Source organism: Elephantulus edwardii, unplaced genomic scaffold (assembly GCF_000299155.1).
Source record: "Elephantulus edwardii isolate Elephantulus edwardi_28Jun2011 unplaced genomic scaffold, EleEdw1.0 scaffold00381, whole genome shotgun sequence".
In the NCBI taxonomy this organism is placed as follows: Eukaryota; Metazoa; Chordata; class Mammalia; order Macroscelidea; family Macroscelididae; genus Elephantulus; species Elephantulus edwardii.
Window position 1 is genome coordinate 62,169 of NW_006400131.1, and position 8,838 is coordinate 71,006.

At 39.4% G+C, this 8,838-nt stretch overlaps 1 pseudogene; it reads left to right on the forward strand.

The window, feature by feature from the left end:
- The first annotated feature begins 2,728 nt into the window (after window positions 1-2,728).
- Window positions 2,729-2,963, forward strand: LOC102876057 (annotated as a pseudogene).
- The last annotated feature ends 5,875 nt before the right edge of the window (window positions 2,964-8,838 follow it).

Sequence of the window (8,838 nt, forward strand, 5' to 3'; positions counted from 1 at the left end):
GATAATCTGTTCTGCATACAGGTTGAAAAGGTATGGAGATAGGACACATCCCTGGCGTACGCCTTTCCCAATTTTGAACCATGCAGTGTTTCCTTGCTCTGTTCTGACGACTGCCTATTAGTCCAAGTATAGGTTTTGCATTAGCACGATCAAGTGTTCTGGGATTCCCATTCTTCTCAGAGTCAGCCACAGTTCATTGTGATCCACACAGTGAAATGCCTTTGCATAGTCAATGAAACATAGGTAAATATTATTCTGGTATTCCCTGTTTTCAGCCAAGATCCATTTAACATTAGCTACAATATCCCTAGTTCCACGACCCCTTCTAAACCCAGCCTGGACTTCTGGCAGTTCTCTGCTGATGTACTGTTCCAGTCATTTTCGGATAATCCTCAGTAGAATCTTGCTTGCATGTGAAATCAATAAGATTGTTCTATAGTTTCCACACTCTGTTGGGTCACCCTTCTTTGGGATGGGAACAAATATAGATCTCTTCCAGTCAGTTGGCCAGATGGTTGTTCTCCAGATTTCTTGGCACAACTTGGTGAGCATATAGCAGTGGTTAAATGTTGATAAGTCAAATACAACTGAGAGTAAGATTTCCACAAAAGACCTAAACTCTCTTCTATGAGTAACATAATTTCTGTACAGAACTCTGTTCTATAACTACTATCATTTCTGTACATTTATAGCATTTAGAGAATTTGTAGAGTTTAGAGAGTTTGTGGTTTCCAGAGGCATCTAGTTTAGTAAGTGGATGCCACTCATGCTTCCCAGCATAAATCAATCTGAAAGCTCATCCAAATACTGTACAAAATCGGTAACCATTATGGTATTTGACAAGACTATGGAACAGTGTGCAGCATCCCAGCAACACCAAGTTATTCAGTTCAGCAAATAGACAAAAGATTGCTGTGTAATTTAAGGAATATTAATTCAAAAGTTAATAAATTTGGCCAACGGACAAAATCTCAAGGCTACCTGCTCTTGGGGGAAAAAGAGCCATAATATACATCAAATAAGACCACCAAAAAACACGACCCCCCAAATTTCCCTTTACTTGCCCATCAGGACCACCATCCAAAAGCAGTAAAAAATATGTGCTTGTTGATAGAAATGAGGCTGGAAATAGAATTATCAAATTTTGTATTTGCAATGATTTATTCATGATGACTTTACACATAGACCTCCCTTGATAGGCTGTCTAGGAACAGATTGACTATATCTGAAAAGAATCGTTGGAGAAGCTCAATATCAGCAGTCAAAACTAGGCCATGGACAGACTGTGGGTCAGACCATCAGATACTCATGTGTAAGTTCAAATTGAGGTGAAAGAAAATGAAAATAAATCCACAAGAATCAAATTGTGAACATGAATCTATTCCATGTGAATTTCAAAATTATTTAGGTTTAAATCATTGAACACTAATGATTGAAGGCAAGATTAGCTGTGGAATGTTGTCAAGAGTATCCTTCATCAAGAGAGCAAACAGTCATTACAAAGATATAGGAGAAAGAAAAAAAATGGAAATGGATGTCAGAAGAGACTCTGAAAATTGCAGTAGAGTTTTAAGAAGCCAAAAGAAATGGAAAACATGTCAAAATAAAAGAGTTGAACAGAAGATTTCAAAGGGAAACTTGATAAGACAAAGTGAAGAATTATAATGGTATGTGCAGAGAGCTGGAATTGGAGAATAAAAAGGGAAGAACTCACTCTGCGTTTCTCAAGCTGAGGAAACTGAAACACAAATTTAAGCCTTGAGTCACAATATTGAAAGATGCTATGGGCAATATATTGAATGACCCAAGAAGCATCAAAAGATTAAGGGGATACATAGCGTCATTGTACCAAAAAGAAGTGACTGACACTAAGAAAAGAAAATGGAAAAAAAACCAAAAAAAAAAAAACAAAAAAACAAAACCAACAACCAAAACCTTAAAGAAAACCCAGGAAGTACCATGTAAGCAGGAGCCAGTGGTAATGAAGGAGCAAGTTGAATCTGCATTGAAGGAATTGGCAAAAAATAAGGCCCCAGAAATCAGATGTATACAAATTTACTTGTTTCATTTAACAGATATATCCCTATATCTGCTTACCAGTCTATGCTAGGAAATTTGGAAGATATCTGTCAGGCTAACATATTGGAAGAGGTTCATATTTGTTCCCATTCTCAAGAAAGGTGATCCAACAGAATGTGGGAACTATTGAACAATATCATTGATATCACCTGCAAGCAAAAACATTCAAAAACATCTAAAACAGTACATACACAGGGAGCTCCCAGAAGTTCGACCATGATTTGGAGGAGGCTGCGGCACCAGGGATGTCAGATGGATCATGGCTGAAATGAAAGAATACCAAAGAATGTCTATTTGTGCTTTATTGACTATGCAAAGGCATTTGACTATGTGGATCAAAACAAGTTGTAGTTAACATTGAGAATAGGAATCCCAGAGTACTTAATTAGGCTCTTGTGAAACCTATACCTAGACTAGGAGGTTGTTGGGTGAATATAGCAAGGGAACACTACATGATTTAAAGTTGAGAAAAGAATGTGTCAGCATTGTATTTTCTCTCCATACCTATTCTATCTGTATGCTGATCAAATTACTTAAGAAGCTGAATTCTGGCAGATGGCAGGCCGCCCTTGACCGGGCTGTGTCGTTAGGGGCAAGGTACCTAACCCTCGTCAATTCACCCGGATGAGCTCCTAGACCTCGGCCAGTCATGTTCTTTAGGGCCTAGTTGAGGCAAATTCTGCAGAGGGTTCCTGGGAAGGAGCGACTTGACATCTACAGGTTCCTTCCCTTCTTTTTTTGTCTTTGGAGCCGCGATGGAGTGGATCATGATCAGGGTGCGCGTCAGACAGGAGACCTTCTATGATGTCTACCGTAGAAAAGCCTCGGAAAGACAGTATCAGAGAAGGCTTGAAGAGACACCAGAGGGTGAGCTGCAGCGATGAAGCGAACACAAAACTCTGCTCTGGCTTTATCTCCTTTACATCATACTTTCCAGAACTCTTCTTATACCAGTAGATTCACTTTATTCCAAAAACAGCCTTGACAAAGAATTTTTACTTGAATACAGTTGGACAATGCTTCAGAGAAAATGTTTCCTCTTAAAAGAAACCCATCTTTTGAACCCAATCTGTGAAAAATTTTATTAAAAAATTCAAGGCTCAAGTAGGATGTTTTTCAGCGCTTCCGGAATCATTTGTGAAGTCCTTTGTTTTTAGAAAACAAATGAGAACCTTATATGCAAGATACGGAATTAATCATGACATAAAGAACCTGTCTTATTCTGGCTACCAAGTTGTAAACATTTTGCTAGAGTGGTGGAAACTCCATCAGTACTCCTAGTGAGCGCTCACAGCTTGCATCCCTGGTGTGCCTCTGCTGACATGTGGGCTGGACCACAGGTATCAGGCTTCACACTCCTCTGAATGCTGCTGCTGCTGACTCCGACCTGCCAAAGAAAAACGCTTGCTGCTTCGATGAGAAAAATAAACCTACCCAGTGTGGAGCAACCAAGATCAGAATGAACCCAAAGTTTAAGCTCTTGGGAGAGATTTTGCCATTTGACCCAGAATAAGTTTGGGTCAAATGGTAGAAAAACACATCTTTTCATGCTTGGATAACGACATCCAACATCCCTTATCCATATCTAACAAGGAAATACGAAAGGAGACTCAGTTTCAAGCCTGTTTTTAATGCTCAGGAGTAAGCAAGCAGATGCCTACAGCCACAGGGCAGCCTAAAGCTCATGATCTGTTCACAAGTAATCTTCATAAAAAATTTTTTTGCATGATCTTTCCCCCCATTGATTTCACTCATTTGAGTATGAATCCAGTTTAAAGCTATTTGGTGTGTAAATATGGAAAAACGATTAGTCAGACTACCTACAACAAGCTTAGTCACTGCCAGCTGGAGTCTTGGGTGACAGCCAGGGGATACGCGCAGCATGGGGGCAGGTGTGGTTCATTACGGTCTACTGTGCAGCTCTGTCATTTAAAGAGTTTGGTGACCCTAACTTCATAGATATTTTAATTGACTGCTGCATAAGGTACATTTTTCTCAGTTGTGTGGTTTTATCGTTCCTTCTGATCCAGCTTTACAAAATATGTAATAGATACACATTTTACAAGTAATAATAGACTATTAAAATCTAATCACTCAGTTTCCCAACAAGGCCATTCCCAGGATGCAGCCCCTTCTGTGGTCTGTTCCCAAGCCCCTCACTCTCCCTGCCTCAACCCAGAGGCCTGACGGCTGGGTTAATCATCTTGAGGATTTTCCTCAAGAGTCATGATTATTTGAAGGACAAAGCCCCCTCTGAACTGACAGAACAATGTTTAAGCTGAACTGAAGACACTTTAGGTCACGTCAGTTTGGAAGCTGTAAGAAACATCTGTGTCATCTCAAGGTTCAATCCTTTTCAGTTTTGCCTCAATTCTCTTAGGTACAAATGGTTAAGCACTTGGTTTCTAACTGAAAGGTCAGCAGTTTGAACCTCTTGGACATTCTACTTTGAGGAAGAAAGATTGTGGCAGTCCACTTCCATAGAAATCACAGCTTTGGAGGCCTGAGGGGACAGTTCTTCTCTGTCCTAAAGACTCAGACTTTGATTCCTAACAACAGCAACCTTCTATCAGATTTCTGAGTCTAAATCTTCACAGGAGGGCACTGCCCATTTTTTATAGAGTGGCTGGTGGATCTGAAGTGCTGGAGATGTCTAGCTATCAGTGCAACAAGGTACGGACTATGCCAGCAGAACTCCTCTGTCCTGTAAGGTCACTATGAATACGAGTAGATCTGACAACAGTAGGTTTTTGGTATTAGTACAGTTCTACTCATGAGACACTAGAATTCAATGATTTAAAGGAAAATAGCACTGGTCCTCCACACTGACTGGATAACAGCTCCACTGTTAACAACAAAGCATAAAAATGTTTAATGATTAAAAATATAGCACTAAAAAAAAAGAAGCTGAATTCTATGAAGAAGAATGTGGTATCAAGATTGGATGAAGAAACTGTTAACAACTTCATCTTATGTGGATCTGCAGTTAACACTCTTGATATCAGCAGCCAGGAAATCAGAGGCTGTATTCTGTCAAAGATGTCTCCTAGTTACTGAAGAATAATACTGTCAGTTTGAGGACTAAGTTACATCTGATTCAGGCCATGGTCTTTCTAATCACTTGTTATGCATCTGAGATTAGGGCAATGAATAAGGATGACAGAAGAATTGATGCCTTTAAACTGTGGTGTTGGAGAAGAAACTGAACATCCATGGGTGGCGAAAGAACAAACAAATGTGTCTTGGAGAGGATGCAGCTGGAGGCAAAGATGATAAACTTCACCTCACATACTTAGGACATGTTGCTAGGAGGGGTTATTCCTTGGAGAGGGTCATGATGCTTGAAAAGGTAGAGGGTCAGTGAAGGAGAGGAAGACCCTTAACAAAGTGGATTGACACGGTGACTGCCACAACGGGCTCTAGTGTGTCAGGAAGCATGAGAATGCCACAGGATAGGACAGGGTTCAGATCATTGTTCAAAGGGTTGCTATGGGCCATACGCGACTTGATAGCACCTAACAACAAGAACAACAATCACTGATGGTGAGCACAAAACTCTTTCTGGAAGAAGTAGCCTTCGTAGTTTCTCAGTCCTTTTGAATATGAGAGAAATAAAAGAACTGAAAAATTGCAATTCTTAGGATCACTTCCTTCTGTAGCAAAATAATCTGAACATTATGGAGAATGAACATTATGGGGGATAATCTGCTTTATTTGGAGGTCAAATGACTTAGATGCTAATCATATACAAATACATGAAACCCATGATAACAATATCTTGACTTTTTGACCAAATAACCATGAATAAGTGTGTGATATCATGATTGGAGGAAGAGTCAACAACTAGCAATGAGCATATGATACAACCCGGCTCAATGAAAATTAAGAGGATTTGAAGCATTTACTGAAGAAGATCAAAGACTACAGCCTTCAACATGGATTACACCTCAATATTAAGAAAACAAAAATCTGCACAACTGGACTAACAGACATAATTTTAGATGGAGGAAAGATTGAGATCAAGGATTACATCTAACTGGGAACCTTAATCAACACTCATTATAAATATATATTACATTGGGCAAATCTGCTTCAATAGAGCTCTTTAAAGTGCTGAAGAGCTAGGATATCACTTTGGAAAGTAAGGTATGCTTGTTCAGCCATGATGTTTTCTCTTACATATGAAAGTTGTTCAGAGAATAAGGAAGACCAAAGAAGTCTTTCAATTGTGATATAGTGTAAGAATACTGAATAGTCAGCCAAAAGAATGAACATACCTGTCTTAGAAGAGTGCTCCTTAAGAGAGGGGAGTGGTGAGACTTTGTATCACATACTTTGTGTATGTTTCCAGGAGAAGTCATTCCTTGGGAAAAGGGAATCATACTTGGAAAAGTGGAAGGTCAGTGAAGGGGAACATGGATGGGTGGATGAAATGGGTTGAGGCAGTGACTGTAACAGTGGGCTTAACCCAACAGAAATTGTGAGGTTGATGAAGGATTGGGAAGAGTCTTGATATGTTGTGCAAAACAGGGAAGGGGGGAGATGTTAGGAGTTGGAGCAAACTTGATGGCAACAAATCATTTGACCAAAAAAACTCTGATGGCATAGCTCATAACATAGTGGGATGGTAACTGAAAACTTGGAGAAAGATGAGTAGTCTCCTTTACTCAAGATTAATAGACTTGGAAATCCAGTGGAGGATCACTATGAATGGAAATTGACTGGATGGTGATGATTTGGTTTCATTTGATTATTCTAACCAGGTTAATGTATTAGCCATCGCCTCTTCTCTAATTGTGGTCCATAGTACATTTTCTCATGACCTGATGAGACACATAGTGAAATTGAGAATAAACATTTAGAAACTTTGGCAGAAATGTGGTTGACTAGCTCTATGACTAATGAATCTAGTAATAAAATGAAGAGTATTCTGAAAAGATGAACTATGGAAGGAATTTATGAGAAGGGAGAGATGAAAGAACTTTTTTTCTGTAGGATGATACTGATTTTATGAATTGATTTCATGATAAGAAACTTTGTTGTTGTTGCTAGGTGTCACTAAATAAAATTGATTTGCTGAAAGTGAGGAGAACTTGAAGAACATATTGCAGAAGAACAAGGAATGCAGCCTTCAGTATGGATTGAATCTCAATGTCAGGAAAACAGTCTTACCATTGGACCGATAGGCAGTATCATGACGAATGGAGAGGAGACTGAACCTGAGGGAAGCCACGTGTTAAAATAAATGTTAAACCAAATGCTTAATCAGGAACTAAAGGAGGCACAAAACAAGCTGGAGTTCCTCTTCTGACAGATCAAAAGGAGTACGACGGTATTTCTCTTGAGACAGAACACAAGAGATTGGCAGTCAGATAGACCTGGTGGCCCCTCTCCTCTGCCCCGATACTCCCAGGTTTTGCTTGTTTATCACTTTGTTCCTGAGATAAGCAAAAGAAAGTCAGCTGAGAAAAACATAACCAATTAGTAAAGAATTATCTCTTGGCAATTCTCAGTAAAGGTTAGAGAGACTCTAGGCTTGAGGCTGCAGACTTGGAGCTGTTAAGGTAGGGACCTTTACTTTCTGTTCTCCTCATTTCTTGTTGTCCCTGTCTCCTTCATTCATCTCGGTCAGCAAAATGAAACTGTCAACAGTTTGGATCCACAAGTAGCGCTTTGGTACCAGCAGTCAGGAAATAAGGAGATACATTGCACTGGGAAAATTTGCAGTTATAGACATTTCCAAATAATTAAGGAGTAGTGATGTCAGTTTGAAGACTAAGGTGTGTAAGGCTGACAGGAAAATAATTGACATCTTTGAGCTCTAGTTTTCTAGAAGATCTCCGAACAATCCATAGATGGCCAAGAGAAAGAAAAGATATGTCTTGGAGAGGGTGCAGCTGGAATCCTCTTTGGAGACAAAATGATGACACTTCACCTCACATACTTTAGACATGTTGCTAGGAGGTGTAATTCCTTGAAGAAGGACATGACGATGAGAAAAATAAAGAGTTGGCAAAGAAGAGGAAGACCCTCAGCCAGGTGGATTGACATGGTAACTGCTGCAACGGGCTTTTGTATGTGAGGACGTGTGCAGGATAGAACAGGGTTCAGATCTTTTGTTTATAGGGTCACAGTGAGTCATGCTTGACACAACAGCACCTAACAATAACAACAACAACAACATGGGAATCCTATGAACAACAAATCAGAATCATGTCCTATTCTCCATCATCTTTACAACCCCACCATGGTAGAGCCCATTGTTACAGTCACTTTGTGATAAGAACCTTAGGGATTACAATTTATCTTTAACATAATTAATTCTGCTATATCTCTGTCAATAGAAAGTCCTGAACAGATTAGCACATACTTCTTTGGCAGATGGTACAATCAATGAGATCCCAGAGCAAAAATTTACTTTGTTCTAAGAGCTTCCCAGGTAAAGTGTGAGAAAAGAGTGAATTTGCCTGAAGACAATATTTTCCCCTGTTAAAATACTGAGCGTCTTTTAAGGCATCTATACTGGATTGCTTTCACACACTTAGGATTAATGTGCTTTAAAATTGTGTCTTTATGTGAAAGGGAGTATTTTAAATTAAAATAACCTCTCTTTCTTTTGAAAGTGACCGAATGTTATTTCTTCATTAAGGGAATTGAATGACTGGTAGCAACACGTGTGGATTTGTGGGGGAGGAGATTGCATGAAGACTTGTGCTTGAATATTTTGTTGGAAACTTTACTATTTCCTCAATAGAACAA